We start from the raw sequence: 25,380 nt of genomic DNA, 5'->3' as shown, positions 1-25,380 counted from the left end.
AAGGAAGCAAGTCAATGAAATATGCTAATCTTGGCAGTATCATCTTAAACCCATTAAAGAATGCCTTCTATGTCATTTTAAAAGAAATTCCTCCATCTTGCAAACCAAAATCCTATTGAATAAGCAATTTTTCAGTCCTGCTTCATGCAAATATGTTGATTTGGGCTGTTTACATTATCTACTATTCTGTATTTTTTAATTTGTTAAATGGTATCTCATTCTAATAACAATAAAATCAAACAAAAAATAATTTTTGCAAAATTATTTTAAAATTACATTTAAAAAATTAAATTTAAAATTTAAATTTAAAGGAAGAAATCTACGATCGTTGGTACACATTTTAAAATGTAGCATGATATATTTTAGAAATCTGCAAAAATGATTTATTAATAAAGAGAGATTTAAAAATGTAAATAAACTATTCTAACTCAGTCGAGCAAAAAAATACTTTGTTTAAGCCACAGCCAGAATGTCATAAGAGAACATCCTACTGACATCTAATACAGTCTTGACTGAGAACAGAATTTACTGCCTTTTGTGTGAGACTTGTGCAGAGGTTCACCTGCCCTCTCAGGTGGAAGTAAAAGATCGGAAGGAACTGATCAAAGAACAGCAGAAGAGGAAATTAACCCCAGTGTGCTGGCTGATATAAATGTTAATCATTGCAACAAAATACAGATTTCTGGTGATAAGCCTTGAATGATAACCATCTTTCTTTTTCAACAGATGCTTCCTGGCATGCTCAGGACTTCTAGAACATTCTGCTTTCATCAGAAAGTAGAAAGAAAATAGTAATTACATCAGTCTTTGTACATCCTTTCAGTATGTTAATTAGCTGCCACATTTCTTACACTGCATAGAAAATGGTTTAATTTGTTGTACATATTTTTGGGATAACATGAAATTATATATGTTTCTTTCCTCTGTCAAATTTGTTTTGGTCAGATATTAAGTCTACAGAGTACAAAGTTTTTGAGAAAGGTACCAGCGATTATTTTCTTCAAATAGAGTAAGATTAGATCTAGATGTTTAAAATTGAAAATATATATATAAGAATACAAAAACACAAGTATAATTAATAAACAGAGAGCAGGGAAGTGGTTGGTAATTAAATGAAGTCCATGTACGATTTATTTGCAATTGTTTTCTCTGCCTTAATTAATCACCCCTATTTAGCAGTTTGTTCAATGTGTCATGTGGCCATTAAAAATGTTTTTTTTTGAAACTTTATTAATTTTAACATATGAAGAAAGTAAGTAATTCACGTACAGAAAAAATACAAAATAAAGTAATACAAGTACAAAGTAACATAGTTAATACAATACCAATCTCGGCATCTCCCCCTAACAACTAAAAACTAAGACTAAAAAAAAGCCATTAAAAATGTTTGAATGTTCCCAAGATTCTTCCTTTTAAAATTGCACCATTTGTTTATATACCTTTGCTATCCCATATTTTAAGGGTCAGAAGGTATCACCCAAGTGTAAAATGATGTATAATTTTATGTTTCCAGAAGATCCTCTCTCATTCTTCCAAATTCCTGTGAGTACAGTCCCAGGTGACTCAATCTTTCCTCATTGGCTCACCCCTTCATCTCTGGAATCAACCTGGTGAAATCATCTGCATCACCTCCAAAGTCCGTATATTCTTTAAGTAAGGAGACCCTAACTGTATGCAATATTCCAGATCTGGCTCACCAGTACTTGCAGTATAGTTACGGCATAACTTCCCTGCTCCTAAATTCAATCCCTCTATCAAGGAAGGCCAACATTCCATTTTCCTTCTTGATAGCCTGCTGCACCTGCAAACCAACCTTTTGTGATTCATGCACAAACTCTCCCAAGACTTTCCGCAAGGCAGCACGCTGCGATCCCTTGCCATTTAAATAATAATCTGATCTCACATTTTTTCTTCCAAAGTGGATAACCTCACATTTAACCAACATTGTACACCATCTACCAGACCCTTGTCCAATCACTTAATTTATCTGTATCTCTCCGCATAATTTGCTTTTCCATTCTATTTAGTGTCATCAACAATCTTAGATGTACTACACTCCGTCCCCTCTTCCAGATTGTTAATATAAATGGTGGACAGTTGTGGACTCAACACTGATCCGTGCGGTACCCAGCTCTCCACTGATCGCCAAACAGAAAAACACCCCTGTACCCCAATTTGCTTTCTTTTGGTTAACCAATCCTCTATCCATGCTAATATATAACCCCCAATACTATGCATCTTTATCTTATATACAAGTCATTTTTATGTACCTTATCGAACGCCATCTGGAAATCCAGGTAAACAATAATCATCTGCCCTCTTCTATCTACCGCGCCTTGTTAGATCCTCACAGAACTCCAATAAGTTGGTTAAATAGGTCCTGCCTTTGCTTGATGGATCCATTTTACTTCAGATGTCTCACCATTTTTTTTTTAATGATAGCTTCAAGCATTTTCCCAACTACAGATGTTAAACTAACTGGCCAATAGTTCCCTGCCTTTTGTCTACATCCTTTTTTGAATAGTGGCATGACATTTGCCATCATACATTCTGCCAGGACCTGCCCAGTGTCTAGAAAATTTTGGTAAATTATCACCAAAACCTCTACTATAACTTCTACCATTTCTTTCAGTACCCTAGGATGCATTCCATCAGGACCCAAGGAGTTATCTATCTTCAAACCCTCATTTTTTCATTATTACCTGTTTAGTGATTATTACTTCCAGGTCCTCATCTCCCATCACATCCATAACATTGTCTTTGGCATGGTAGACATGTCCTCCACTGTGAAGACTGACACAAAGTAGTCATTCAAAGCCTAAGCCATTTCCTCATGACCCAAGGTCAATCCCCACCCCTTCCCCTTCTCATCCTCCCTTCACTTTAGCCACCCTTTTGCACTTTATATAATCCTAATTATTGTCCATTTTTATATTTTGTGCAAATCTTTTTTCCCTCTCTTTATTGCTCACTTTGTGGTTCTTTGTTGGTTTTTTAAAAATCAGTTTCCCACTGCTCTTGCCAACAGTATGCACAAGTTTTTAATCTGATGCCTTCCTTTATTTCCTTAGTTATTCAAGGCTGTCTGTCCCCATCCTTTTGTCTTTGCTTTTTAACTAGAAAATACTTTTGATGAGCACCGTGAAAAATATCTTTGAATGTCTTCCCATGTTCCTCAACCATCCCTCAAGAGAGCTTGCATTCCCAGTCTACCCTACCCAACTTCATCCTCTTATAGTTTCCATTGTTTACGCATATACACTAGTTTTACACTGAACTATTGTACCCTCCATTTGTATGAGAAACTCAGTCATCCTGTAATCACTCTTTCCAAAACAATCACTAACTACAAGATCACCAATTTTACCTATGGCATTGCATGGGACCAGATCGAAAATAACACGTTCCCTTGTAGGTTCAGTAACACGCTGTTCAAGGAAGCCATCTTGAAGACATTCTATGAAGTCCTCCTCAAGGTTGCCTCAACCAAACTGATTCACCCTGTCTCTGTTAAAGTCCCCCACAATAACTGCTGTTCCATCCTTACATGCCTGTGCCTCTGGCAAATATTATTATTGGGTATCTTTTTTTTTGAAGATTCCTCTTTTGGTCCCTTCTCTGTCCTTTCAGTTCCATTTGCAGCCAGACAAATATGAAATATGAAATATCCACTCTTCTACTCATAAAGAAATAATTCCAGTGTCTTTTGGCCTCAAGACCAGGTACAAAACTATATACAAGCTTACTCAGAGCAATCATAAATGATTTAGGAATTAAAAGAATGACACTTCCCAGGTTTCATTTTCAACTTATATTTGCAGTTTACTATTTCTGATATGTAAACATTTAGAGTAACAATTAGCCCCCAACATTAAATTAGGAGCACTTCTTGCTAAAGAAAATGGAAAAACGTATAAGATATGTTATGTATTGTGTGCTTTGTAATAATAATTTTGCAAATTTAATTCCACTCTCTGGTTGATTAATTTCACTGGAAGACCTAACATTTTTATCTAATCTACATCTGATTTAGATGACAACTGAAATTGATTCATTTTGGATTCAGATTCAATGTATGAAAGGAAAATTGTTAGAATTCTGAATGCATTTGTTTGAAAACCAAAAATAATGTCATGGAAAAAAAAATTCAGGATTATACCCTTTGGTGGTACAATAGTGCAGGAGTTTAAAACAATGCAAATCCAGTTGCTGCCTGTATAGCATTTTGACATGTCTTGTCCACCAGCAGCTTCTCATCAAATGCACATAAAGGCAACTTGTGCATATTCCATATATTTATCTTTGAAATTTAGGCTGCTAAATGTTCAGAACATAAGAAATGGAAATATATTGAATGCTGAAGCACCCGTAGCCCAGATGGAGTGGAAAATGTAGATTTACGATTCTCTAAAGAAAGAAAAATATCCTTACCTCAATTCTATGAGCCTGACTGCTTAACCTGAGTCAGTATCTCCGTTCTCTAGACCTTCAGCACTTGCCCGGCCAATGCAGCTCAAAATTTTATTGGAGGTTGAATGTCCAGCAGAAAAAGTGCAGGAGCGAATGAAAATATTTCCAGAAAGGAACTGAATTTCACAATAAGGCAATTCAGCATCCAGAAATGTGAGCAAAATAAACAGATCTATTCTCTAGCTAGTCTGTCGTTTTTTCGCAATTGTATGAAAAAATTTCCAGCCTTAAGTTTTATCCCTTAAATGAGTGAAAAAGGAAGGTTAACCTGAACCAGAACAATAATGTCCATTTATTTCAGCAATTAAAAAGCATTCATATTCCAAGTTGTAGACACATTCTATGAACAGAGCCCTCTATTGTCGAATTTAAATTTGCAAGGCAATAAGGCAGAGCCATATGCGCATACTTAGCACACCAACTGCACGAATAGTTTGTGTTTGTGTCCTTGACTCAGTATTGTCAATCATTCTGTTTCAAACTGTCTGGGGTAAATGAATTGTGAAAAATCTTGAGCCTTGCTGGCTACACAGTACAGAAACAAATCCAACTTTCAAAAACCCCTTCAAATTCACCCCTTACTGTTGATACTTTGTGGCTTTGATTACCACTTCCAGCTTCTTCTTTCTTTGTTTCAGTTAGTGCCTATCCATTGTTTGCTGCATAATCCATCCTGTCAAATCTTGTGATGTGAAAAGTTCAATATAAAAGCAAGCAGTTGCTGTTGAGCATTTCACTTCAGCATCGCTCATTCCTTGGGATTCATACCTACTATCAGTATCACATAATCAGTGAGGAATGACCCATGGTCAGTCCTCACAGTCCTCCAGTTACTTACCCAGGGTACAAAAGTATGACATAGAAGGTGGAAAGTGCATAATTTAGCAGTTTCCAGAGGTGGGAGAAGTTGTAAAAGGACAACATTTTGTACCTCCTTTCTCTGCCTTGAGCATCTTAACCACCTTAGAATAAATGAGTAGAAAAATACCTACACACATATCGTTATTCCATTCATACAGGAACAGGGAATAAAAGGCAACTTCTGATTCTGTTTAAAATGCAGTTTATTTTGAAATATTTGAACTAATTGTATATTGAGCACAAGGTGGTAGCAAGGATATTGACTATTTTCCAAAAGGAAAATGTCACCAAAGTCCAGCTACTACCACATGTGAAGTCTAACCACATCAATATAACAACAAAATCACTCGGTTACTGATAACCTCCCTGAACAATGTATGGATTCAACATAAGGAGCAGAGAAAATAAATTTTCAGTTTCTGATCTTTTTCATCTCTGCACGCAAAAGTGCATCTCTGTGCTATGAAGAACAGAATGAAATTCAGCTGGAACCCAGCAGAGGTCAGTGTTTCTACCTACATATTACATACTGAACCACTCTGATTATCCGAAATGGTTGAGACCGGACGTATTTCGATTGACTGAATTTTTCAGATAACTGGTTATTTTTTTAAAAAACCAGCCCAGTAGCAACAGCAAATCACTTGTAGCAATGTTTAAACAACAAACAAACAACAAGGGAAGGCTTTCTAAGCATTGAAATAATGTTTAATTCTCACCAAAAAAATGCTGGCTGCCACTGATCCCCAACATGTTCCCACCACTGCCGCCAATCTCCAGGGAGGCTCCCTGGACCAGTGGAACACTCACTGGTGAGTAGGTGGGCTCCTATCTCCCCGTCGGCTCATTCCAGCAGGGGCTGTTCCAGCTTCACATCCTGGTTCTCAATGTTGAAGCCCGACACAGGCCCAGTCTTAGCCTGCACAAATTCCCCCTCCCAACTGCCGTTGATGATCACAGACACCCACCCCCCCAATCGAGGTCCCGCTCCAGAGCTCAAAGTCCCTGCTCCTAACCAGGAGCCCACTCTCCTTGACAAGGCTAGGACAAGGGATTCTTCAATCGGTTGTGGCTGGGAGACAGTTTGAGAGGGAGAGTTGGAGAGAAAAGTCAATAAGGGTGTAGAGCTCGTCAAAAGAATCAAAGACTTGTTGATCCAAACCAAAGCTTTTATTAGCAAAAGACAGGAGCTCTTCACAGGTGGCCGACCAGTCCGGAATGATCCAACCTGGCTAGGGACACAACCCTTTAAGGCCCAAACAGTAGGCGTGGCTTAGCTCTCAGCCAATCGCTGTAAGCTACTGTAACTATATACACTATATACATTGGTGATAGATCTGTACTATCACAAAGGGTAGGTAAAAAATAAATGAAAAGAGAAAGGGGAGGGAGTTACCTGAAAGAAGGACAATCGTTGTTCTCACTTCACATTGGGTGAATGTTTTTTTCAACTTGTGAGGTCAGTTCGGCTCTGAAAAAAAATTCAGACTATTGAGAATTTCTGATTGTTTCGGATATCCTCATTTATCCAAAATTTTTTTGGACCTGGAAGTGACATTTGTTCCTCCAAAAATTTTGGATAAATGAAGATTTCAGATAATCCAATTTTGGATAATTGGAGTTGTTTTGTAGTTATCTTGTATTTATCTTTAAGATTTTCCAGAGTCAATAAGGTTGGGGGGAAACAGGTGGTGGTGGGAGGTGAGGCTGCTTCATGTTGGAGCTGGTAAATCCGTAAGACCAAAAGATGCAAGAGGAGAGTTAGGTCATTCGACCCACTGAGTTCTCTTCATCATTTAAATCATAACTGATATATTTTTCCTCTCGATTCTATTTTTCCTGTAACGTTCAACATCCTTATTAATCAAGGACCTATCAACCACCACTTTAAACAAACATATTTTGATAATCCTGTTTGATAAAACAGTAGCACAGTGAAATGAGATGCTCTTGTCAAATACTACACTAGAAATCCAAAGTTGAAAAAAGGCCCAAAGAAATAATGTCACATAGCGAATTCAGCCAAGAAGGGAAAAAGTTATAGAACAAAAACAATTAACTAAAGTGATCTCTTCACTAAAATTACCATATTTAACCTGCAGACAACATAAATTACTATTTGGCAGATCAAGAGAGAAACAGAGTTAATATTTCAGGTCAATGAAAGGTCGACAATCCAAAGCATTAACTCTGTTTCTCTCTCCACAGATGTTGCCTGACATGCCGAAGGTTTCCACCATTTTCTGCTTTTTATTTCAGATTGCCATTGTATTTTGCCTTAGTATGAAAATGTAGAGAAATGAGATTTCATTTTGAGTAGGTAGAATTGTTTTGTACTGTTTTACGAAAGCAGTTTTACGCTGTTTCACCCACTGCTTACAAATTTGTTCTTAGAACATATGAAGGGAGAAAAAAATTAGTTGAGCATCAAACATATTCATGTATGAAGATTCAAAAGTTCTTCCTAATCCCATTTAAGATTTACTTTTGAGCTACAGAGATACAATTTCATTGAAACATACATCTTTTTAAAATTCCCTTAAATTTATTTGCAAACTAAAATCTTCCTAAACCAAATGATATATCTGTTGGTAAATTGAAGCATTAATCTCAGAAATGGTTCCAAATGTGAACATCTCAATCTGAAAACTGGAGTGTACTTTGAGGTTTTAAATCCACTTACATTTGAAGGATGAAATTTAACTCTTGAAAAATAGTTTCTTGGGGTTAACCAAGGCAATTACTTTGTCATGACTTTTCTTCCATCATAAAGTAAGGTGAGGATGTTTATTAAATGTTCACACAATGTTCAAATCTATTCACTGCAAACGAAGCCCATGCCTAAATGCAACAAAACCCAGAATATAGCGTACTGAAGTGTCATGCACTTTGACAGAAGGAAAAAAGCCAGACTTTCTTCCAAATGGGGAGAGAATTCAGAAACCAGAGGACCAAAGCGAATCCTAGTGCAGGATTCCCTAAAGGCTAACTTGCAGGTTGAGTCAGTAGTAGCAAGGAAGGCAAATATAATGTTAACATTCATTTTGAGAGCATGAGAATATAAAAGCAAGGATGTAAAGTTATGGCTTTAAAAAGGCATTGGTCAATATTGGAGTATTGTGACCAGTTTTGGACCCTATATCTGTGGAAGGACCCTCGGGGAGGGTCCAGGGGTTTACGACAATGAGAAAATTAACATACGAGAAGCATTTTAAAGTTCTCGGCCTGTACTCACTGGAGTTTACAAAATGAGGGAGGAATCTCATAGAATCCTACCAAATATTTAAAGTCCTGGATAGAGTGGATGTGGAGAGGATATCTCCAGTGGTGGGAGAGCCCAAGACCAGAGGGCTCGGCCTCAGAATAAAAGGATGGACCTTTAGAACTGAGATGAAGAGAAATTTCTTCAGCCAGGGGTTGGTGAATTTGTGGCACAGACAGCTATGGAGGCCTTCATTGGTTTGTTTAAAGCGGTGGTTGATAGGTCCTTGATTAATAAGGATGTTTAAGGTTACAGGAAAAGCAGAGTTGAGAGGAAAAATATATCACCCGTGATTTAAATGATGGAGAGAACTCAATGGGCTAAATTACCTAATTCTTCTACATCTTATGGTCTTACAGATTTGCCAGCTCCAATATGAAGCAGTCTCACCACCTGCTTCCTCCCCTCACCCCACAACCTTTACTTCCTACAGCATTGCCATTGTTGTCCACATTCCTCCACATACTGGTGGGCCATTGATGACCAGAATTTAACTACAACTTCCCCATAAATACTGTGACTTTAAGAGCAGATCAAGGCCTGTCGAAAGTAACTCACTTCCCAGCTCCAAAAAGCATCTCCAGCAGTTACAGGGAACAAGCCAACAATCCATAGCCAGAAGATTATGGGCTGTTGTTACATTGGTGCCCCACTGAAACCCAACCATGTCACATAGATCACTGGGTGCAAATTCTGGAACTCTTTATTCAACATTTACGGGTTCCAAGATTTGCACCCAGCGATGAATGGCTAATTCATTACAAGAGTACAAGCAGTTCACCACAACCTTCTTCACATCAAATTTTAGATCAGCAATAAATGTTGATCCCACCAGCAATGCATATATTCCAGAAAAAAAAGTGATCTTCAAAGTTAAAACACAACCCATCCATCCATTTACAAGTTTAACAGAGGCTTAACAAGGAATGATAAACCACTCCCAGGAGATAATTTATGTAATGGGGTTGACAGCTTCAAAAATATTTTGTTTTGCAGATTTAATCCTGGCAACAGGTAGCCCACCAACTGAAATGAGGGAGTTTCAAAGAGGAGTCATTCACAGCACTGCCAACAAACTAGAAGCAGGGTTTGTTATCCCAACCCCCAAAACATACCCTTTGTCTTGGGAGTGTAACATACCCACAATCCAATACATATAAACTCACCTCTCATCCCAAATCATGAATCAAAATGCAATCTACTAAACCACAGACTGGACCAGCTCCAGTTGCAGGTTCTTGACAGGAGCTGCAACTCTCTCCAGCAAAGTTGATCTCTCAAGAATCCTAGATTGCTAAGCTTCCTGTCTGAAATCCTACTATCCTTTCGAAAACAAACCATCCCTTTCAAAGTCAGAACCTCAGTTTCCAGCTCAAAATACCTGGAATGATCATTTCCAGAGCAATATCAATAAAAAAATTTTAAAGTAGACAATGAAGAAATGTTTCTTTACAAATAATCAATATCCTAGCATACTGAAGATTCCTAAATTGATAATGCATCCAGCAGAGGAAGCACGGGAATTAAAGGTATATTTACAAAAGGTGAATGGCAGGATTCTTAATAGTGCAGAAAAATAGAGGGATCTTGGGATCAAAATCCATAGAACTCTCAAAATTACCATGCAGGTTGATAGGGTGGCTAAAAGGCTTATGGTGTTTTGGGCTTCATCGGTACGGGGATTGAGTTCAGGAGCCATGAGATAACATTGCAGCTTGATAAAACTCTGGTCAACCACTCTTGAAATATTGTGTTCAGTCTGGTAGCCTCATAAGGAAGAATGTGAAAGCTTTGGTACAGAGGAAATTTACCAGAATATTGCCTGAATTGCAGAGTGTATCCAATGAGGCAAGGTTTACAAAGCTAGGGCTTTTCTCTTTGGAACGAAAAAATATGAGAAGCGACTAAGTAGAGGTCAACAAGATTATGAGAGGCATAGGTAGGGTGGACAGCCAGCATCTTTCCCCAGGGTGACAGTAGAAAATACCAGAACTCATCTGTTTAAGGGGAGGGGAGGAAAGTTCAGGCATGATGTCAGGAGTAAGTTGGGTTTTCTTTTCCATTCACAAAGAGTGACGAGTGCCTGGAATGCATTTGATGGGGGTGGTGGTGGAGGCTGATACGATAAGGACATTTAAACCTCAGGCATATAGAAGCAAGAAAAAAAGATATATGGGTGTGTAGGGAAGGATCTGTTAAGTAAGTTTAGATTGGTCAGCACAGCATTTTGGGCTGAAGGGCTGATTTGTTTTGTCAAGATCAAGTAATCAAGATCACTTCCATTCCTCCAGCTTTCTGCCTACCCTTATGCTCTAACAATAAATAACAATTTTATGCTTTTAGGTACAGAAACATGAAAATAGGAGCCAGAATTAGCCTCCTGGCCTCGCAAGCCTTCCCTTCCATTTACTGTGCCATGGCTCAGTTGCCCTCGGGTCTCAAATACTACTCCATGCCAGTTCCACATAGCCCTTGATTATCTTTAGTTTCTTTGAATTTCTTTCACAAATTTGACTGCTTCTTTAAATAACTCCAAAGATCTGGACTCCACAACCTCCAAGATAGAGAATCCTTAAGATTCAACAACACCTGTGAGAATAAGTTTGTGCATCTTAAACGACAACTCCTCATCTTGTAAATAGGTCCCCTTGTTCATGACTCTTCCTCAAGAGAAAATATCTATTCTAACACCTTAGAATGTTACCGTGTCATGATTCCTTTGAATCTAACATGTTTCAATAAGTTTGGCCCTCATTCTTCTGAATTCCAAAGGCTACATAGACAACTTGTTTCTTCTTCTTCTTTGGCTTGGCTTCGCGGACGAAGATTTATGGAGGGGGTAAAAGTCCACGTCAGCTGCAGGCTCGTTTGTGGCTGACAAGTCCGATGCGGGACAGGCAGACACGGTTGCAGCGGCTGCAGGGGAAAATTGGTTGGTTGGGGTTGGGTGTTGGGTTTTTCCTCCTTTGCCTTTTGTCAGTGAGGTGGGCTCTGCGGTCTTCTTCAAAGGAGGTTGCTGCCCGCCAAACTGTGAGGCGCCAAGATGCATGGTTTGAGGCGATATCAGCCCACTGGCGGTGGTCAATGGTTTAGTTGCTCATAATAGGGCAACCTTCTCATCCTCGGAACCAATCTAATGATCCCTTTTAGACTGCTTCAATTGCAAGTATATACTTTCTCAAATAAGGGGACTAAAACTGTGTACGATATGTCACATATGACCTCACCAATACCCTGAACAAATGTAACAATAATGTCCCTATTTCTTAACTCCAATCCTCTTGGAAAGCAGGCCCATTTGTCTTCCTTTCTACTTGCTGCACCTGCCTGCCAGCATAACAACACAAGAACACCCAGATCCCTACGTACTCCTGAAATCCTGTGGAAATGAAAACCTAAACAAAATTCTTTTTTCCCCCTCTTCCTCCATTCTCAGTATGACACAAGCAATTTTAACAAATTTATAAAACGTAAATGCTAAGTAAACTTGATTTATCCAACTTTTTTTGTTTTAAAGGAAAAAAAAGTATTCTGTACAATTTTCTAAATAAATGTGTGGCCTGATGTAGTGACAAGTTATGCAGTTAAGAGTCTCCAGGTTGATCTCAGTCATGTTAAAGTAGCTGGTCTCTGCTAGGTAACAATTGGAGCCCCACAGTTAGCTCTCCTGAGCTTCATTAACCTTGGTTCAATAGTATGCTGGGATATTAACTGATTCTCAACTTTTACCTCAACAGTGTTTGGGCAATTTTACTATGTACAGTATATATTGGCTTCCAACTTGTCCGACCTTATAATTGTGACTTCAGATCAAGAGCACTTCATTATCCATGAGGCATGAAAGGAGGCTGTAACATCATTGAATATGCTATACAAAATACATATACTTACTTTCAAAACTTTCGCTTGGCTCTTTTGATGCTTAATCCATTACCAATTTTTTTTTAAAAGATCATACATTTGCCGCACTTCTCCAAATGGCCAGCAATGTCACCATTGAGCACAATATTGCCAGTCACAAAATTCGTTTTTGCAATCCAGTATCAAAGTAGACTTCACTTTTTATTTAATTGCAAAGTGAGGGATATCTGACTACAGAAAAAAAATGCTAAAACATTCATCTGTCATTCAAAATGACTGATGAACAACTTTTTTAAAAAAAATGCTATTTACAAAATTCCACCTGCATTTACTGTACGACTTTTCCATAAAAACACCCGGCCATAGGTATATTCTATTATCTCATTACATTCTGAGCTTCATGTCTCTTTACAGATCAATAATTGAAATTATTCATACAACAAGTTTGAGTGTTATTCCCAGAAGTCTCAATATCATCATTGCGACTCTAAACTCCATATTTTGTTCTTCCTAAACTTTATTTTTTTCTACCTGCATCTTCACATTGCAACAGGCGAGTCCCACTGTAAAAGCTCCTGCTTTAACACTCTCTTCAATGAGCTAAACACTGAAACTCCTTTCCTTGGTTCACCCTTATGTTTGTAATCCTCCAAATTTAAAACTGGTTTTGTGGCGGCCTAATTAACTTAAGATTTATTTTTTTATTCTCATTGGTATTTTTCTTGGTCCTCACCATGCTGTCTTACTTTGGGCGAAACAAAGCTCTCAACATCTTTGAAAAATTAACTACGTACAGTTTTCATATGGAATTTTCTGTTATAGGTAAAAAGGGTAAAGGTTCCATTATTGTCACGTAACACTACATTTAGAATGTAACATACATGAAATTCTTTAACTTTTGTCTACCGTAAAGCAGAGAATCACCACCTTGTCCAGAGGGTGGGCTGTTAAATATTAAAGAGAAACTCTGCTATGAAATAAGTAAGATGCGAATGAAATAGGAACATCAATTGCTACACATAATTTTGCAATATACAAAATCTAAATTCAACAGCCAGTCAATAAAATGAATATTCAATAGTTTAACAATTAAATTCTAAATAATTTCCAGGTATTACCCAAATAAAGAAAACTGCTTCAATATCTTTCATCTAATCAGTTGAAAGTATGGACTTAATTTTGCAGCTAATAATGGCACCTCTGCTATGATAAAAGAAACCAGAAATCGAAGATGCGTTGCAAAAATATTTGCCTTTTCCAAAGGCGTAACCCAAGTCATAACCTGTCCATGCAGCTACTGTAAAACATTTAGTTTTCCTAAATACTATTTTCTTTTCTTACTATTCCTTTGTTGACAATGTATCTAAAACAGCATGCATGAAATTCCTTCCCACCAAAAACAACAGATAAATAGCTCAAACTCTTCATTTCTGAAGGTTCCAGGGATCAAATGTATTCTTCAAGCACCGATAATGGGCAAGGAAAAGGAAAAAAATAATTCTGTAGAATTAAGATGTAAAAATGCATTAAAAGAGTGAAATACAGAAGATCATACTACACTTCCAACATCAATAAAAGTGAAATCCCTCTCTTATCCTGGTTCTATAATTCTTAAATTCGCAGACACTGAACTCCATCAGTAAAGTCAAAAATGTCTTCATTCTTGCCAGACTATATTGGAAGCACCACTAGAATATAACATGTGAAAGAAAGCCTATTTAAGATTTACAGCTGTTTTCAAACAAGCAAGCACCAACAAAAGTGCCATTTTTACCACATCATCAAGGTGCTCTTGATATGTTCATGGCCTCGTAAAGGATAAAAGAAAATAAATTACTATGCAGAGTCTTGGGAACTGTACTCTCTAAACCAATACCAGAAACAAATTAACCATCTGCAACTGAACACAAGTGGCCTTTGGTCAGTATGTCAAATTGCCTTTTGATTATGGAATCTTTTTACCTCTCCCAAAAACATGAAAGTTGCGACATGAATGCAAGTCCTCACTCTATACCGCTCTGCAATCATTTCAGATCGATCACTACCCCACACACCTTCCCTCAATTGGAAGGCTGGGCTCATCAGCCTGTGAGCACCTAAAATCAGACAAAAGTTCCAATCTCTTGCAAGATAGTAAGGAACTGTTGAAATTCTGCCGACGCTATCACGTTAGATGGTGTATCATAAAGAAAAGGCTAAAATATTAGGTGTTTGAAAAATGCTTTTTAAAACTTAAATAAGATTAAACTGATAAGCTTTCACAGTGAACATGTCAACTTTTTTTTCAGAATTTTATTCTGAATTTCCTAACATATTCAATGACATCCTGGATGTATAAAATTGGACCATTTATAAGGGTTCATGGTCAAAGCTAATCGTTATAACTTTAATAAAATATCAACCCAAAAGTCTTTATCAAGGGTGTTGAGGATTTTGTGCATCTAATCCTCAGGAACCTGTATTTCTGCTTGAAGATATTAGTCACTCTTTATTTTATGATACAGCGCCAGATGTATGACAAAAGCATAATAAACACAAAAACTGCACATGCTGGAATCTCGTGCATACTTTAGACCCCCACCCCCCCCCCAAAAAAAAACTAACTAAAGCTCATATTTATACTGATTGAAGATACTGCAAAAATACAGTAAAAGAAGTCTGACCACAAATGAAGGATGAAAGAAAGTTTCACTAGTGGATTGTCATCAGAAGTTTTTTTTTGTGTGGCAAAATCTCTATGTTCAGAATTATTATCCATGTTTTCTTTACCAGTTCCTAAGATGCACGAGGTTTGCAACTTTTCAGACTTCGCTGCACAAAATCGTTGAAATGTCAAGTTTGAGGAGGCGAGTATTCAGGTCAGAAATGGGCACCCACCTTCTTATCTCTTCACGGACGCTTTCTCCGCTGAACCCAGAGGAGGAGGGACCCCCCAACTCTAAAACTGCGGTGACCTTAAAACAACCGAAGATAGGTTACGTATGAGAACCAACCAAGGATGCATTTGCGGACCTATTCCGATCCTTGCTGCCTGCTTCAGATCTATTAATTGGCTCTCCCAATTGATGTCGTCACCAGGGCCAGAGAATTGAATACAACCCCAGTCATTTATTCCCAACTATCTGCTATTCTGCATACACTCCAATCCCTCACTGTTTTACGACTCAATGCACACTTGGCCACCCTGCCATTGAGCTCACTCCCACGGTTCAACCTGTGACCTTGGTGAGCCAGTACAGTAAAACAAAAATGGAAGGTTCCTCTTTGGGGTATGGCGATGTGGACTGAACAGTCCCTGCCCTTTGTACAGTACACTCCCCACGAGAGAGATAACATCGTTGCTGCACGTCAGATCTCATTTGTCCGCTCCATTCATTCGACTCTCCCACTCGTGCGATTCCGGCCCTCCACCCCAACTTTTGATGTCGATTGGCAGTTTTAGCGAATCGATGCCTGGGATCGCTGAGATACTCGCCTGCAAATACATTGCCTGTGCTGTTTGTGTCTGTGTGGGGCGGGGGGGGGGGGGGGTGCGGGAGGAAGGGGGGGTGCGGGAGGAAGCAAACGACATTCTCCCAACTTTGCATAATCCGAATTTTCCAGGACTATCCAAACTAGGAAGTTGGACAGGTCATATTTCAAGCAAACAAACAAACAACAACAAAAAAAAATCCTCAGTGCTTTGAGGAGGCCGAAGTTGGTCCATGCCTTGGACAGGAAATGTGCCCAAGTGCTCGGTTGGTACTGGGGCAAACTTGGGATAGTTGCCCCTGTGACTCCGCGTCTCTGCGGGCGAGCAGGGACATTGATCGCGATCGGCTGCTGCAGGCAGAGTTCGCGATCTGAGTGAGTGAGGTGGGGGGGGGGGAGCGGAGGCTGCCTGAGGATCGCTCGCACCCCTGTGCTGCCGGCCAACTGCGCTGCATGTATTTCCGACCCCCCCTCCCTCTGTGTCTCCCTGCGATCCCCGAGCTCTCAAGAGCAGCAGAAACAAAGCAAGCCCCGATCTCTCCCCCGCCGCTACCACAAGCTCTCCCCTCCTCCCTTCCCCACTCCCGGTACAGACTTACCTTCCGGGCCTATGAGTTACGGAAGCTCTCCCCGTTCCCCCCCCCACCCTTATCTCCCGGACGATCTCGGAGACGGAGAGAAACAGCGGCCAGTTGTATCTGTCGGGGGTGATTGGTGAAGAAATTGAGATTTCCCCGGAGTGTCTTTGCGCAGCCACGCCGCCGCCCTGTAACACAATTTCCGTCATCTGTATCAACAACCTCCTCCACCCTTAAAAGGGCTATGTCTCTTCCCACCCAGACCCTCCATGTACTGTCAGCTCGGCGTTTTTTTTAAATAACCTTGCCTTCACTCCTCGGTAAAGTCCGAGCGACCATGCATTGTTTTTATGGCAAAATCTCACCTTGGGGAGGTAATCTTTTTTTTCATTGAAGTGGGGCCCATAAATTGTTTATACCCCGTAATTAATTTCAAAGTAGCATTTGCGGACAGCAATATTTCGGTCACTAGCAAAATAAAAAGCAAACAGAAATGTTCCATTTGATGGCCGGTCCGAATATTCTCGACAGCGATAAAAATGGGACTGACGGTGGAGGGAGAGGTCTGTCGGGGCAAAGGAGCGAAGCCTGGAGGAGGCAGGCACTGTATCGGCTTCGATCGCGTCTCCGGAGATCAGAAATAGCCCAGAGTGACCAATCCTTTTTGTTTAAATCACACCTTAATCACTAACTTTATCAGACAGGCTGACAAGTTTTTTCAGAGACCGGCGCATGGAAAAGAATTCCATGTTTGAGTCCTCATATCTATGTCCTCCCCCCACCCCCCCGTTAGCAAGTTCACTCTTGCTCGCTCGCATTCACCATCTTGTGTCGCACCAGACTTGGTTCTGCGTGTACGTTACAGACTGAGCGACCAGGTAGGGTCGGTGTCCCCAGTTCGCGCACCATCCCTACAATAGAGGGATCAAAAATTGGATCACGATCAATAAAAGGCCGGCTCACTGCTCACCTTCAAAGTTAACAACCCACGGACCTTATCCTTTTTGGTTTCTCCTGGATAGATGGTCCAAGGTAGGGCTGAGAAGGAGAACGAAGTCCTCGGGAGCACTCGCGTGGAAGACGCCAGTCAAATAATGGACCATTTATAATATCTAAATATATGCTTTAACTTCTGAATATGCAAGATTAAGAAAAAAACATATATAATCATACTAGCTGATTACCTAAGCAATATGTGATGGAACACTCACAGTTATGGAGATCCTGAACTCTCGGGTGTAAAATGCACCCCTTCTGGACAAACCGTCTCCGAAGCAGTTTCTACCAGCAAAACAGATGTTCCAAGTTCCATAAGGGTCTGTTCAATTTGCAAAGAGCTGTTCGCTGATGCTGTCTGGGTGCAACTGCCCTCTACTTGTGCTTTTAATCTCTGCTTGTCAAAAGTTCCTTATGCAGAGACCAAATGCATCTGTGGTCCCTCCACATCGTGACACACCTTGGTGGAGTCTGCCCGGCTGGCCAGTCCATCCCTGTCACTTTTAAGATTCAAGACCGCTCCCCTTCTGATTTTTCCAGGCCTGGTCTTTTACGGTGTTCGTGAAATTCAGGGAACTGTGCCTAATCTTTTGGATTCAACAATGAGTTGAATAATTTGATCCAAGTTATTTCTATTTACATCTTTTCGGCCCCAATATAGTCTTGTTCCATTCTCTTACACCATCCTACCCTTTATCTCAAGCTCAGTTCTCACCCTATCCCTAAACTTTGTACCTTTTCTGAAGAAAATTCAAATATTAGCCTCAAATAAATGTGATTTATTGTCATGAATATGTGTCTTGAAATTTGCTGCTTTGTGGCAGCAGTATGGTGCAAAACAAGGTGCAAAAAATTACAATTGGGTAAATGCAAGATTTTTTAAAAATAATTATGTAATGCAAAAAAAGTGAGGTCGTGTTCATGGATTTATTCAGAAATCTGATGGCAGAAAAGAAGCTGTTTTTGTAAAGTTTAATATTGTGATTTACTTGTAGCGTTGAGTGTTTGTTAGTTTTCAGGCTCCTGTGGCTCCTTCCTGATGGTAGCAAAGAGAAAGGGGCATAACCTGGAGAGTAAGGGTCCTTGATGATATCACCTGATTTCTTAAAACACTGCCTCTTAAAGATGTCATTATTGGAGTGAAGACTAATCCCCTTGATGGCGCTTGCAAAGTTTACAACCCTTTGTGGCCTGTTCCTGTCCTGTGTATTGGCACCTCCATACCAGATAGTAGCCCATTTTATTGCTGAAAGCCCAGCTCAAGTTTTTTTTAAGAAAAGCAAATTTACCTTTTAGGGTGACGACCAAGAATGCGGATTCTGTGATGCCTTTGTGCAGAGCTCAGTCAGGAGCCATCTTCCGGAACTGAAGGAGGCAGGGCAAGTTGTGCAATAGCACCGCTCGCCACCATGACATCAAACATATGTTCCGAGAAGGGAAAGCGGCTTATACTTGAAAATGGTGACCGAAGAGCAGGTAGGAGTGCTAGATCTGCGTAGACAGTCTTAGGACTCAGGCAGATCTCCTGTGCATCATAATAACCTCCTTTTACCATAGGTTTTTTTAAAAAATTCGTGCTCCTAGGTTGCGGGGTGATGGCATCATTGCGATGTTATCAGCCCTCCCCTTTAGAGCCACTTTCAGTGACATTTCTTTTATGGAGGTGCTGGAGTGATTTCACCCCACCTCTGAGTCTACACCCCTAGGCGGATGGAAGATGAAGGGAGTTCAACCAGTCAATCCGCCTTCGGACCTTTAATGGAGATAAGTGAAGCAATTTAAAGACAGAGAATATCTGCCTTTACAATCGCTTTTTTTTCCACGATAAAATGGGTCAGTGATGCAACCAGTCAGAATACTCTCCACTCTACATCTGTAGACATTTGCACATCTTTGGTGATATAATAGAATCAGAACTTATTGTCATGAATAAGTCATGAAATTCGGTGTTTTGTGGCAGCCTCAAACTGAAAATATTCATACTATAACCATCTTACAACATTACTATAAAAAAATTAAAATAGTAGTACATGAAAAGTAAGGCAATGTGTTTGGTTCATTGATTATTCAGCAGGGAAGAAGATGTCCTTTGCCGTTGAGTGCTCATCTTTAAGCTCCTGCACCTTTTTCCCAATGGTATCAGAGTGAAGAGGGCTTGGCCTAGGTGGGGGGGGGGGGGGGAGGGGTCTTTGAGAATAGAGGCTAATTTTATGACACCGTCTCATGTAGATGTCCTCGATGGAGTGATGTCTGGTGCCTGTGATGTCGCAGGCCGAGTTAACAACCCTCTGTAATTTATTCTTGTCCTGAATGTTGGCACCTCCGTACCAGACAGCGATGCAACCAGTCCAAAGGCTCTCCATGGTACACCTGTTGAAGTTTTGGAGTTTTCAGTGACATACTGAATCTCCTCAGACACATCACAAAGTACAGCCGCTGGCGAACCTTCCTTGCAATTGATTAACATTAGAGGCTCTATGAAATTTCCTCAAACTCCTAATAGAATAGAACTACTGGTATGTGCCCTTCACCATAATTGCAGCAACATGATGGCCCCAGGATCGGTCTTCAGAGATATTGACACCCAGAAATCTGAAGTTTTTTTTACCCTCACCACTGCTGACCTTGTTCTCCTGGCTTCCCCTTCCTGAAGTCCACCATCAATTCCTTAGATCTACTGACAATGAGTGCAAGGTTGTTGCTGTGACACCACTCAACCAGCTGAATTATCTTACTCCTGTATGCTACCTTATTGCCAAGTGATTCTGCCAACAACAGTGATTTCATCAGCATGTGAGTTGTGCCTAGCCAGTCAGCTTTGGATGTAGAGAGAGTAGAGTAGTGGACTAAGCCTGCATTCTTGAGGTATATCTGTGCTGATTGTCAATGAGGATAAGTTACTGATCAGCACTGACTGTGGTCTTCCAATGAGGAGGTCAAGGATCCAGTTACAGAGGTAAGTACGAAGCTTGCTAACCAATACTAAGGAGACGATGGTGTTGAAAACTGAGCTACAATGGATGAAAAGCAGCTTGATGTAGGTATTGCTGTTGTCAAGGTGATCCAGGGCTGAATGGAGAGCCAGTGATATTGCATCTGGTATTGAATGATTATGGTGGTAGACAAATTGCAATGGGTCCAAGTCTTTGTTTAATTCTGGCCATAGCCAACCTCTCAAAGCATTTCATTACAGTAGATGTGAAGCCATTGAGGCAACTCACCCTGCTCTTCTTGGACACTGGGATGAGTGATGCTCTTTTTGAGGCAGGTGTGAACCTCTGACTGCAGCAGTGATAGACTGAAAATGTCTGTGAACACTCCGGCTGGTTGGTTAGCACAGATTTTCAGTACCCTGCCAGATGCGCCATTGTCATTCTCTCCAGGTGCTGTGTGGTATACTGAGTATATCCATCATTTTTTTAAAATTTATTTCATGGCAGTAACGGACAGGGTAAAACTTACACTGCGAGAAATATCATTTAAAAGCTGGTGAATATATTTCCCTGAAGCAGCTGCATTTAAATTGCTACTCTGCTATCATATTTTTCCAACTCTTCTGGTCAATTTAATTTCACAACCCTCATAAGTGAAATTACAAATACCCACAAATCTATGATTTTAATGGCAGAAAATAATGAACAGCCTCCAATGAACACAGAAGAACACACAAAATGGCAGCTGGGGTAGGCCTCCAAGACACCTTAAACTTCCCTGCCATTCAATTTGATCATGGCTGATCGATTGTTAGCCTCAGCTCTCCTTCTATGCCAGTTTCCCATAACCTCCATTTGTATAGGTGAATTCTTGTCCTGAATTTGTATTGTTTGTTTCTATGTGTGTTATGTCTAGTTGTGTGCCTGTATGTTTTGCAGCAAGGACCGGAGAACGCTGTTTTGTCAGGTTGTACTTTTACTATCAGATGACAATAAACATGACTTGACAATTATCGACAATTCAAATGTTTAGCTTTCTCCATATATCAAATAATCTGGCCTCCACCACCCTTGGAGCAGAGAATTTAAGAGATTCAGTATTGTCTGAGAGAAGAGATTTCTCAATACCTCAATATTAAATGACCAGCTCTTGCTTTATTATTATGTCTTCCTGTTAGTGGCTCCCCTAGGTACAATGCTAGGAAGCTCTTTTCTGTCATTCTGCCCCTCTAACATGGCTCAACTGTGAATCTTAATTTTCAATGAGAAAATTACTTATGTGTTAAACAAGACAAAACTGTTATTTTCATCCATCCGAGGGAGAAATAAATAGAAGTTTCCTTCAACAAAAGGAATTTCAGAGCCCAAACTTATCCTCGTCTGATTGTTTTTAAACATATATTCCACATTTTAGTGAAGAATTCAGCATTTAAAAAAAAATTCTTAACCAATAAAACATCTGAGACTTCCTTGGGCTACACATTTCATTTACCAGTTGGATAAATCTGAAATCTGGCAGCAGGTTTGTGATTATTCTATATCATCTATTAAAGTTTTTAATTTTGCTTCAGTATTGTCTAGATTGATGAAGTGAGTACTAAAATGGATAAGAGTGATGCAAACCAACAATAAGACGAACTATAGAGGAGACAGATGGAGGGTATGTGAAAGAGGAAGATGGAAAAATCACAAATGACCAAAGAAAACTAATACTTCTACACATAATAAAAAAAGATGAGGACAAATACATACAAAGACTTTTTCTAATATTTATGAATGGGTATAACAGAATTCTAATTGCCCTCTTAATTCCCCTCGAGTCACTTTCTTATATTATGGCACGCCTTAAGGTGAAAGTACTTCCACAGAGCTATGAAATGAAGACCTCCAGGATGACACAGTGGTGTAGCAGTTTTTGCTGATCCATTACAGCTCTAGAAGCCCAGGTTCAATTCGGACAGTGGATGTTGATTGATTGGAATTTGCAAGTTCACCTGTGAGTTTCCTTCAGGTGATCCAGTTCCTTGCCTCATCCCAAAAATTTATCAAAAAGAGGCTATTGTAAATTACCCCTATTTAAATGAAAAAAAATTAAAGTGAAGAACAGGTTGTAGTTGTACAAAGAAATAAGGATGGGGGAAATGGGAAAAATGGGTTTGATCCTTGGAGGTCGATCTATCCAAAGGTCTGAAAGGACTATGTTTTGTTATGATTTAGTCAGCGCCAATTATAGAAGAGATATATTTCAATTTCTTGATAGTGATCTTGAGGGGGAGTTGTAAGTTATAGTTTTCCCAGGCACACGCATCTTTGACTATATTTGTGATAGAGAACAGAGGCTTGGGAAGTTCTGTCAAAGAAAAATATGTTTCTGATATGAAAAGAGGCCCTTTGGCCCATAGAGTTGATATCAACCTTTAAATTAATCTAATTTTCCAACTTATTTCCTTGTAACTCATTCTTCCTCAACTGCCCAGCAACTTCATGATTATTTTCCAACAAATAGACAATAGTCAATTAACCTACTAACCAGTACATCCTTGAGAGGAAATTGGTTCACACAAGGGAAACCAATACAGTCATAGGAATAATGTGGAAACTCCATAAAGACCACACCAGATATCAAGATTGATACCGGGTCTCTTGAATTCTGAGCCAACAGTACCACCTACTGCACCACTCTGGTGGCTGTTATATGAATTGGCCAGAGGTTGCAGCCAGAGAGAAGATATGTGGATCACAGAAATAAAAATGTAACAGATCTGAATGAAAAAGACAGGGTCAATGAAAACAAATCACAATTCTCAAAGACAAAAGGAACATAGATAAAGACAAAATGACTAGTGGTAAAAAATTAGAGTCACAAGAGATGGAGCACTCATAGAGAGAGAGAAACACAAAGTTAGACGGATAGAAGAAAGGATATGAACAAAACTGAGGAGAATTGAAAGCACAGAATCAAATTGAAGGTATGATAAATGTGTTAAATGGGAGAGAAAATCAGAATGCAGAAGAATAAAAACAAGGAGAAAGAGAGAATCTCAAACAGAAGAAAACAACATGAGAGAGCAACAAGGTTAAACACAAACAAAAAGTATGAGAGAAAGCAATGTAAACTGTGGAAGGAAAGAAAACAAACAAAAAGAAAAAAATGAACATGTTCTGAAAATGAAAAAGAACTTGAGAGATAACTGTGAAGAGTATGCCAGATGAAAGAGGGGTGCTCTCACAGAAAGAAGGAATATAAAAGACAGCCAAAGATAAAGTTAAAATGAGAGTGAACCATTGAGCAGACAAAGTGACAAACAAAAAACTTGTATCTGATTTGGCCCCCCAGTTCCATTGCTATGTTTCCAATACACTCAGACTTGTCACACTGTTGGTACTAACATGTTGTGCAGGCATGTCTAATTGGGGTCAGAGGACTAAAGTAGGACGTCAGGAGAAGAGCCGAACTGAATAATTTATGATACTCTGGAAAATACACAAAACATTAATTCTATGTTAAAACATAACATCTGATCTAAAACTAAGTAAAATTCCCCAAAATAAATATTTCACATGAACTCGATTCAGTGGTTATGGTTTAAAACTTTTCTGGAGTAAACGCTAAATAAAATCTATTTTACATTACTGAGAAAGATTGGTATTGCCCTTTTAAATCCAGGATCTGACCCCTTTAAACTTCATTTAAAATGGCCAGATCCTTCTGGAAAAGAGAACTTGTCAACTTCACATCATGTCAAACAGCTTTGTTGTTCTTGTTGCTGCTATATAATGGATTTAAAAAAACATGAATAGTATAACTTGAATTGATTTACATAATTATAAAATGCATATTTCTAAGTTTTTGAAACTTAAAGTCTATCATTTAATTGTAAAAAGTGCCTTATTAAGTTTTAGGAATTTCAAACTTGTCATTTAAATTAGGAATTTACCATTTTAACTTCACTCTAATTTGTTTTGACATCAAAACCTTTACATTTTATGCATTTTGACTGTTACCAGAAAGTGCCATATTATTTGTCATTTATCAGACATAAGCAAGAAACATATTTTAATATTTAAATCATACTCAACTGTATTATATGTGATTGACCAAATTAAAGTAATAAACATAGTTGCATATGTTTATATGTTTCATCCTTGCTCTAGTTTCAATATGCCACCTTACAGATGAACTTCTGGACTTCTAAATATAATAAAACAGATTTCTCTCCCATTCTCTTATGACTCTAATTTTTTACTACAGATTTCAAAGTTAGAACTCGTTTGATTGAAGTGAAAATAGTTAGAACTATAGAAACAGGCCTCTTTGACCATTCTAGTCTGTGCCAAACCATTTTTTTAAAACTTAGTTCCAATGACTTGCACCCAGTCCATAGCCCTCCATACCTCTCCCATCCATGTACCTGTCCAAATTCTTCTTCAATGTTAAAATTGAGCTCGCATTCACACTTCAGCTGGCTGCTTGTTCCACACTCCCACCACTCTCTCTGTTAAGAAGTTTCCCCTCATATTCCCCCTAAACTTTTCTCCTTTCACCCTTAATCCTTGTCCTCTGGTTTGTATCTCACCTACCCAAAGTGTAAAAACCCCCCTCATAATTTTAAATATCTCTATCAAATCTCCCCTCATTCTTCTACACTCCAGGGAATAACCTTTCCCTGAAGTCTTGGGAACATCCTAATAAATCTCCTCTGCACTCTTTCTATCATTGATATCGTTCTTGTTGTTAAGTGACCAAAACTGCACACAATACTCCAAATTTGGGCTCACCAATGCCTTATACAACTTTACTACAACATCTCAACTCCTATACTCAATACTTCGATTAATGAAGGCCAATACACCAAAAGCTCTCTTTACAAGCCTATCTACCTGTGATGTCACTTTCAGGAAATTATGTATCTGTATTCCCAGATTCCTTTGCTCTACCACACTCCTC

General features: G+C 39.2%; 1 protein-coding gene and 1 long non-coding RNA gene across 9 annotated transcripts in view; both read right to left on the bottom strand.

Moving 5' to 3' along the window:
• LOC138740499 (BCL-6 corepressor-like protein 1) overlaps window positions 1–16,683 on the bottom strand; it is a 139,719-nt gene extending 123,036 nt beyond the window's left edge. For 5 of the 8 annotated variants that reach the window (XR_011342959.1, XM_069893232.1, XM_069893231.1 and 2 more), the window contains exons 1-2: window positions 16,525–16,683; window positions 6,728–6,802 (exon numbers count right to left, since the gene is read on the bottom strand). The gene's annotated coding sequence lies outside the window, so the exon portion shown is untranslated. Of the gene's footprint in view, window positions 1–6,727; window positions 6,957–16,524 lie in introns of those variants that run through there. The other 3 variants (XM_069893234.1, XM_069893236.1, XM_069893233.1) reach the window with 2 other exon arrangements.
• A 6,861-nt stretch (window positions 16,684–23,544) lies between these two features.
• Window positions 23,545–25,380, bottom strand: part of LOC138740497 (uncharacterized) — a 47,867-nt gene continuing 46,031 nt past the window's right edge. The window contains exon 6 of the long non-coding RNA XR_011342957.1: window positions 23,545–24,202. This is a non-coding gene — a long non-coding RNA (uncharacterized lncRNA). The remainder of the gene's footprint in view (window positions 24,203–25,380) is intronic.

The sequence above is a fragment of the Narcine bancroftii genome, chromosome 8 (genome assembly GCF_036971445.1).
Source record: "Narcine bancroftii isolate sNarBan1 chromosome 8, sNarBan1.hap1, whole genome shotgun sequence".
NCBI lineage: Eukaryota > Metazoa > Chordata > Chondrichthyes > Torpediniformes > Narcinidae > Narcine > Narcine bancroftii.
This window is presented reverse-complemented; position numbering and strand designations above follow the sequence as displayed.